Consider the following 9,956-nt stretch of genomic DNA (forward strand, 5'->3'; position numbering starts at 1 on the left):
AAACTTTTGAGCGGCAATGTAAATCACTGCAATAAAGATTCAATTCTAGACTTTTCAGCTTATTAAAATCTGAACAGTGACTATGTATTTGCTTTCTGATTGATTGATTGATTGATAAATCAAGTACCACAAGTTACGTAATAATATTACTTTTCCAAGTAACTAGTAAAGTAACGCATTACGTTTTAATTGACAAGAAAATATCTGAGTTACTTATAACAAAGTAACAAATAAGTAATGCCAGTTACTTTTTCCTCCCATTTATTGATTAAAAGCTCTCCTGTCCTCATGTTGAGAGAAATTGTGAGTAAGATGTTACTTTAGTTCTGGAATAAATGTGAACATGCTTTTAGTAATCTCACTCACTAAAAAATAGATACATGATTCCTCAAAATGAACAAAAACTGTGAAATTCAGCACAAACCTGCAATAATTAAATGTTAAATAATACAAATATCCTTTATGTATTTAATCCCATTTTATTAACCGATGTCTTCGCTGCTGACCTTCGATGATCCAGTTCATCCATACTAATAAGCAAAAATTACTCCAGATAATCTAACTTTTGCTTTCTGTTTTTTACTGCTAAAGAGACATTTTTTCTTCTGCGGTCTACTGTACAGACGTGAATTTACTTTTCTCTAAGCCTGAGGCTTTTGGTGTGAAAAGGCTTTTACATTTGCCAAAAATACAACTTTTTTATTTTAAAAACAAATAAGTAAGCCCTGCCCAGGTTTAAAAAGTAACGCAGAAGTAATGTAATGCATTACTTTCCATAAAAAGTAACATAATTAGTTACTTTTTTAGTGAGTAACTCAATATTGTAATACATTACTTTTAAAAGTAACTTTCCCCAACACTGGACAAACATGCAAACTTTTTTTAATTGTCTATTTGTTTGTTTGTTTAATATTTTGTCTAAAGGTTCAATAAACGTAATTTTATGACTGCTATTTAATATATCAGGCTTTACAGGGAATAGCAGCTTGATGTCCTCAGCTCATCTCAGTAACCCCCTCATTAATAGAGACTTTACTAGTGAAATAAATGAGTCATGGCTGAATATGAGGAGCACAGCTCTACAGTGGAATTGATAACAGAAACCATGCAGATCTGTGAGGAAACATGCAGTTTTGTGTTGATCCCATGTTTCATCACTACAACACTTGGTACAAAAATGGCAGCACATGGTGCTCCTGGTGTTTTCAAAATTTGATCCTTTCTGGGTTTTTGTTTTAAAGCAGTCATGAATGTTTTTACATTTTAGACTCTCATAGGATGTTTCAAATAATATTGTTGCCAAAAGACACATGTGATTTGCCCAATCTATAATGGTGATATACTGAGCACTGTTTATGTTTGGATATTCTGAAATATTTCACATCTTGTCTTATACTGCCACTGTGTGGTCATACTGGGATAGTTTAGTTTTGTCCTGTTCAGCTGTTAAATTCCTTGTTGAAATAAAGTAAACAATGGTTGCACTTATATTAGGTGGCCTTAACTAATATTAAATGTGGATTTACTGTGTAACTACATGTTCTGGAAAATTCTCACATATACTGCTAACGAGTTTGAGTAGGGTTAGCAGGGTAAGTTATGGTTAGGGGTAACAGTGTTAGCAGTGTAACCACAAATTACTTGTGCCACTACAATACACCAACATACATGTACATAAAAAGTATATATTATAAAACAGCCACCTAAGATAAAGAATGACCTAAATAATTTCAGTTTCAATTGTACATTGCCAAAATATTAAATGGTACAAATATGAATATTGTTTTTTTACTTTTCTCTCTGTATTCAGCTCACTTTAATACTGGTTGCAAATCAGAGATACTTTGTTACATAGCTTATTTTTACCATCCAGTAACTTAAAGGGGTCATCGGATGGCCATTTTCCACCAAATTGCCAAGTTCATATGATTCTTTAAAGTGCCCCTATTATGCCTTTTCAAATATGATGTTTCATGTAGTGTGTCATGTAGCTGTATGTGAACATAAACTATCTGCAAAGTTGTGACGCCGACAGTGCACGATAAATTAAGTTTTTGTCTATCAAAAAAAAGAGTCGGCTCACATTCGCCTAAACGAGTCGTCAGCAATTCGAATCTTTTTCTGTTACGGCCACACGTCACAAACTAACACATTTGCATAATGTCCGCCCACGTTCTATGTCGCGAACAACTTGCCCGCCCACAAACAGTACAATTTTCACGTGGATTACATCATGTCAAGAAGACGCTGTATCCTGCGCTGTGAGAGTAAATTTGTTTTATATGCCCTTCCGAAAGAGTAATCTACAAAGAATGAGTGGTTAACATTAATTTTTTCAACAACACCTCAGCAGTACAATTCCAATCTTGTGTTGTGTTCGAGTCATTTTACTGATGACTGCTTTTCCAATCTTGGGGAGTAATGTTACAACGCGGGATTCACCAAACGCTTGGTTTTAAAAAGTGGATCAGTGCCCAGTTTATTTGGACCGGCTTGCTCCTCTGAACTTCTACCTGTAAGTATGATTAATAATTGATGATTGTATTTTCTAGGATCGTTCAAAATACGTCTTTGTGTACGTTATGGTGTGTAACAACCCAGCACATGTCTTGGTAACCGGCTAACTTGCGTTTCTGTAGTTCTGTTGTTCAGCTGTGAGTGCAATGTAGTCTAAAAATTGTGATTGATGCAGCTTGACTGTCTGTCTGCCTTATTAGTTTAAGTAATGATAATGATAAACGATGGCTTAACGCAGTGTTATGCATTATACAATGTTGAAGTTCACAACGTAGAGGTGTGTCCGGTTCGCTTACAAAAGAAAATTGCAAGCACTTTCCACAGTTAACATATGACACTTACCACTGAGAAACGTCCTGCTCCAGTCGTGCTTGCAAAACAGTTTCTTGTCGATGTGCCACTTCAACCGTTTCACCGTCAGACTCCGGCTCGAATTGATAGGGTAAAAGCGAGGCCATCTTTTCTATGCATTAACAGGTCTCCACAGCTGTCATTCAGTTATGCCAATGGGCGTTTCGTTTTGCGCTGTAGCGGTAGACCAATCATGAAGGACTGCACCATCTGACCAATCACAGCAGTGAGGGCTCACGGAAAGGAGGGGTTTAGAGAGACTGATTCTTCGAACTGCTTCACACGAGTCGTTTACGAATCATTTAGAAACGGGGTAAAATTAAATCTATTTTTGGGGAAAACTAAAGTGTTTTTTGAACTTGCATAGGCTACATGTAAACCTGTTTTAAGAAACTCATAAAACAATATTAGCTATCTTTAAAATGGCATAATAGGGGCACTTTAAGGTCTTTATAAAAATTCTATAATATACTTTGGTTAAAAATTCTCAATAGTAGTGTAAAAAACTTCCCTTTACCTTGTCAGCACTTAAAAACCTCATCTTATTTTATTGCATGGTCCTTTAACTGCAAATGAGCTCTGCTCGCCCCAACACTCTCTGCCTGATATGATGAGATGTGATGTTTACTTTAGCCTCGTTTGGTGGCGAAACTTGCCAACAAGCACATTATTAAGAAAGGCCATTTGCAAAGATGCGATAAAAGACATAAATATTTTGGATGACATGATGGTAAGTAAAATATCAGACAATTTTTATTCTGGAAATGAAGTAATCCTCTAAGTATAGCATCTACTTTGACTAAAGTGCATTCAAAAAGATGTCTTTTGATAAGACTAACCAACACATTCATACCTAAAGCTTCAGTTGATCATGTAAAGTCGCTGTCCTTGGTGCTGAAAAAACACTCTCTACCATCTATACATAATAAATGTCTTGGTAATGGACTCAAACATCTAACAGAGGATTAGATATTTTATAGCACGTTGATTACAATTTCTGTGACTCTATAAATATAAAAGTATTATTAATCCCACCAGGAAATATAATAATTATGCCACCTCACAGAAACAATCCCACAGATTTGATGTAAAATGGGGTAAACTGCAATTGTTGCCTTAAAGATTTTTTCCCCTGATTTAATCCATAAAAATTAGATTTGTTGGTATAAATTTATTATCTTTTTTTTTTTTTTTTTTCAAAAGTGTATAAATGTTACTTTTTTTAAGAAACGACTGATTGTTTCACTGGATAAGACCGTTAATTCCACAACTGGGATCTGGCCACTGTATGTATGTATCACATGAATGTAATATGTTATTTGTATGAAACGGCATATTATAATGTACTGTGTGTGTCCAATACGAATTTCCTTCGGGACAATAAAGTTAGTTTTGTTGGTATAAACTAATGTATTAACAAAAATGTACAGATAATGCACTCACCCCCTTGTCAACCAAGACATTCATGTCTTTCTTTTTTCAGTCGTAAAGAAATTATGTTTTTTGAGGAAAACATTTCAGGATTTCTTTCCATATAGTGAACTTCTAAACTCCACAGTATCGAGAGAAATCAGGAAATGTTTTCTTTAAAAAAAATAATTTCTTTACGACTGAAGAAAGAAAGACATGAACATATTGGATGACCGGGGGCAAGTAAATGATCTGTACATTTTTGTTCTGGAAGTGAACTAATCCTTGAAGTGTGACAGAAAAATTAAGTCTTGCACCAAGTTTGACTAAAGTGCATGCAGAAAGATGTCTTTTGTTAAGACTAACCAACCCATTTATTCTGCATGTCTTGTACAGTCGCTGTCCATGGTGCTGAAACACTCTCTCTAGGATATAAATGTCTTATTAATGGACTCTAATTTAGAGGATGAGCTATTTTATAGCATGTTGATTACAATTTCTGTGATTCTGGTTACGTACTTGAAATCTGACCAGAAAACCTCACAGAAACTACATCACAGATTTTATACACTGTAAAAAGTGGTAACCTACAATTGTTACCTTAAAGAGCATTTCTTTTACCCTAACTTAACCAATAAAAATTACTTCTGTTGGTATAAATGAATGTATTTAGGTTGCTGGCAAATATTTTTTTGTTAATGTGGATGTTACCATTTATAGGTTACCATATTTTCAATGTAGGCAGTTTGCTTGTCAAGCTTCAATGATTGCTTTCACTTTTTGGACTATGGAAATCTGTTCCAAAGTGTCAAATTCAAATACTTTTTGAAGGTTATTAAATATTCGCTTCTCTGAGACCTCCTTCCCTTCGCCCTTGTATCAGTGGAAGGTACTGTACACAGTTCTACTGAGATCTTTCATAAATCTCCAAAGATTTCACACATACGGTGACTAGAGAAGTTCAAAGCGAGCAGGGGAAGAGAGAGGGGCTTCTGTCTGCCTTCATTCTGTTTTGCAGGGACCTCAAGATCATTTCCGCACACTGAGCTCACTAAAGTGGCCATTGACACGCTGAGAAAATTGGCCTTTGATGACGCTTCTTTGTGGTGAATTGGCACAGGGTCGCAGGGTTCGTGGATGAATGGAGGTGTGGGTGGAAGAGGAGGATGATTTGAGCGTGTCCGTGTTTGTGTGTGACTGACTGTGTTTAGAGGTGAGCTGAACTCTCCAGCTGCTTCAGGTGAAGCTTGATGTGTTTGTGTATGTTGACAAAAACTTGTGATGGAGCTTCATATGAACTTTTGTGACACTTTTATCACCTTCGATGGCCACTGAAGAAAACTCAAATGTTTTCATCAAATAAACCAATCAATTTCATTGCTGGGTCGTGACCCAAAAATGCATCCTGAGTCTGCTCTGGGAAAATGGTCATAACTAACCCTATGAGCATGGTTAGTATATGGCTGTCACACCCCTGGACTTTAGTTGGTTTCTCCCATCCTTTTCCCCCCGCTGGTTTCTGTTACTTGGTTTGTTCCCATCATTACCCACACCTGTGTTTGTAATCATCATGTCTATTTAATGTGTGTGCTTCCACTGATGTTTGTCGATCGTTAAATGTTTCCACGTTGTGTTCCTGTTTCTGCCTGCTTCATTTGGATTATTAAATACCTTCACTTTTACTCCGTCGTTGTTCGTGTGTTTAGTGTGAATCCTGACAGAACGATCGACCGTAACAGTTTATTTTTTGTGAATTCCCCCCGTTTTGTTTTGCGTCTTTTTTCAGTATTTTGTTTCCGTCGTGTTCATCACCAGAATTCACCATGAAACTCGCTTCAATCAACGTCCGCCCAAGGAGGGGAAACGCCATCCTGGAAGGCTATACCGCCTTTATCTTCCAGGATGGCAGGGATCTAGAGGACTACGTGGAGGAGTTTATTAGCATTTGCCATCTTGCTAGCTGCGATGACGTCTGCCTTATGGAGGGATTTTGGTGTGGACTGGATGAGGATCTCCGCTTCGTCATGCCTGAAGGTGAACCAGACTGGACCCTAACTCATTATATTAACATCTTGTTGAGTGCTTGGGGTTCAGAGCTCTGCCTTGACGAAGCGGAGGAGGATTACAACGCCGTCCAGTCACACCACGCAGACGTCTCGCAGCGCGACCCGGAACCCAGCCAAGTACCACCCCGACCCGCGGAATATCAGCCTGAGCCCACCGCTGACGGGGAGCCACCGCCCGCCGCGACCAGCGTGCCATCGCGAGGAGGAGCGACAGAGCAGCTGATCGTCACGGAGCCAGAGTGGCACGAGGCGTCAGACCAGGTGTGTGAGCCGGCTGCAGTAACCGCGACGGTGGAGAAGTCAGTGGAGGATGAGAATGCTAAGGACAGCATTACCCACTGCACCACCACTGAGGGTGAGCTTAATGAGATTCCGGGAACTTTTTCTATGGACAATGCTATGGACATTTCTGTGATTAATATGGACTATTCTGAGGATGTTTGGACTGAACTTTCTAATATCTCTGAACTTACTACCCATCATAATTTCCCACCCACCCTCCCTCAGTTTATTAACGATAATGTGTCAGCCATGCCACCAATGCCACCTGTCAGTCCTTCTGCTCACCCTCAGCTTAACATCTGTGCAGTGGGTTCGCCGCAGGTCTGCCAGTCACCATCGGCGTCATGGCTGGAGGATTCCTCATCTCCGCCTCCAGCCTCAGAGTCCCGGACTCCGCCTCGGCCCTCCGAACCTGCGGCTCCACCCCGTCTCTCAGCTCCCTCGTCTCCACCGTCGCCCGTCGGTCCACCAGCTTCACCGCGCTCCATCGTCCTTCCGGCTCCGCCTCGGTCTGTCGTCATCCCACCTTCGCCTAAGGATTCCACTCCTCCGGCTACGCCTCGTCGCTCCATCCCACCGGCTCCGTGGAACTCCTCCATCCCTCTGGCACAGCCTCAGTCCTCTGTCGCTCCGGTTCCGCCGCGGACCTCCGGATCTCCGCCTCCGCCTTGGTCGCCAGAGCCTTGGGTTCCACCTTGGCCCTCCGGATCCTCGGTGTTGCCCGGGATCATCGGCTCTCCGTCTCCGCCTCGGGCTCTACCACCACCTGCTCCGCCTCCGTCGGTCGGCCCCCGGGAGTCGTCAGCCCACTCTCCACCATGGCTCCTCCCTCCATCGGCTCCACCGTGGGGCTCCATCTTGGCTGCGGTCTGGGTATTACCTGGCTCCTCCTGCTCCGGATCCCTCCCGTCTCCTCCTTGGCTCCTCCCTCCGTCATCACCACCATGGATTATTCAGTCACCACCCTGGACTTCATTCCTGGCCCCCCTTCCGGAAGAACGTCCTCCACCAAAACCCCCTCCTGAGGACTTTGTAGTTCGGTCGGCGCGTGGACGCGCCTTTTCCGGGAGGGGGGTGTAATGTCACACCCCTGGACTTTAGTTGGTTTCTCCCATCCTTTTCCCCCCGCTGGTTTCTGTTACTTGGTTTGTTCCCATCATTACCCACACCTGTGTTTGTAATCATCATGTCTATTTAATGTGTGTGCTTCCACTGATGTTTGTCGATCGTTAAATGTTTCCACGTTGTGTTCCTGTTTCTGCCTGCTTCATTTGGATTATTAAATACCTTCACTTTTACTCCGTCGTTGTTCGTGTGTTTAGTGTGAATCCTGACAATGGCAATTTTTTTTAATAAAATATAAATAAATAAATAAGTTAATTAATTAATTAATTAATTAAAATAAAACAATAAAAAGACATTAAATTAAATTAATAAAGTAATGAAATTATGTAATTACATTTAAAGAAATTAAATTAACTTAAATTAAAAAATGAATAGAGGAGAAAATGCTTCCCATATTTTTAGTTGCTGACGTCAAAGGTAACAAGTGTTGTGGTATTTGAAGCCAAATCAGGCAGATGCCAACATAGACAGCTTGTGTGACATGCCCTTGTCGTCAAAAATCATGAACAAAACTACAGTCGTGGCCAAAAGTTTTGAGAATGACACAAATATTAGTTTTCACAAAGTTTGCTGCTAAACTGCTTTTAGATCTTTGTTTCAGTTGTTTCTGTGATGTACTGAAATATAATTACAAGCACTTCATACGTTTCAAAGGCTTTTATCGACAATTACGTGACATTTATGCAAAGAGTCAGTATTTGCAGTGTTGGCCCCTTCTTTTCAGGACCTCTGCAATTCGACTGGGATTGCTCTCAATCAACTTCTGGGCCAAATCCTGACTGATAGCAACCCATTCTTTCATAATCACTTCTTGGAGTTTGTCAGAATTAGTGGGTTTTTGTTTGTCCACCCGCCTCTTGAGGATTGACTACAAGTTCTCAATGGGATTAAGATCTGGGGAGTTTCCAGGCCATGGACCCAAAATTTCAACGTTTTGGTCCCCGAGCCACTTAGTTATCACTTTTGCCTTATGGCACGGTGCTCCATCATGCTGGAAAATGCATTGTTCTTCACCAAACTGTTGTTGGATTGTTGGAAGAAGTTGCTGTTGGAGGGTGTTTTGGTACCATTCTTTATTCATGGCTGTGTTTTTGGGCAAAATTGTGAGTGAGCCCACTCCCTTGGATGAGAAGCAACCCCACACATGAATGGTCTCAGGATGCTTTACTGTTGGCATGACACAGGACTGATGGTAGCGCTCACCTTTTCTTCTCCGGACAAGCCTTTTTCCAGATGCCCCAAACAATCGGAAAGAGGCTTCACCGGAGAATATGACTTTGCCCCAGTCCTCAGCAGTCCATTCGCCATACTTTTTGGAGAAGATCAATCTGTCCCTGATGTTTTTTTTTTTTGGAGAGAAGTGGCTTCTTTGCTGCCCTTCTTGACACCAGGCCATCTTCCAAAAGTCTTTGCCTCACTGTGTGTTCAGATGCGCTCACACCTGCCTGCTGCCATTCCTGAGCAAGCTCTGCACTGGTGGCACTCCGATCCCGCAGCTGAATCCTCTTTAGGAGACGATCCTGGCACTTGCTGGACTTTCTTGGACGCCCTGAAGCCTTCTTAACAATGCAGTGGAATTTTTTTTTCGGGATTAAGTTCATTTTCATGGCAAAGAAGGACTATGCAATTCTTCTGATCACTCTTCATAACATTCTGGAGTATATGCAAATTGCTATTATAAAATCTTAAACAGCAACTTTTCCAATTTCCAATATTTATGTAATTCTCAAAACTTTTGGCCATGACTGTATATTAAGAGAATACAAAAAAGTTACATTAATAGCAGATTAATTTGCGGGACAAAGTTTTGCAGCATCCGTCATAAATCTTAATAATCAATCTTAATATTATTTTATTCTTTTTTTTTTTTTTTACCTCTGCAGTTCATGGAAATGTACAAACATCATGAAATAAAATATATAAAATGTTTTTTAATAAATAGAATTAAAAAAAAAGTAATTAATTTAAAACATTTTTTATACATTTTACCTATAGGTAATATAAACACATTAATAAATAAATAAATATATAAATAATAATAATAATAATAATAATAATATATTTATTTATATTTATTTATTTATTTACTTACATTATGCAAACTAATCCACTTGCCTTTTTCCTCATTTATTCTTGCTTATATGCAGTTCATGGTAATATAAAAGCATTATGAAATACATATTTTGCAAACTAATTCACTTGCAG

This window comes from Garra rufa, chromosome 3, assembly GCF_049309525.1.
Source record: "Garra rufa chromosome 3, GarRuf1.0, whole genome shotgun sequence".
Taxonomy (NCBI): domain Eukaryota; kingdom Metazoa; phylum Chordata; class Actinopteri; order Cypriniformes; family Cyprinidae; genus Garra; species Garra rufa.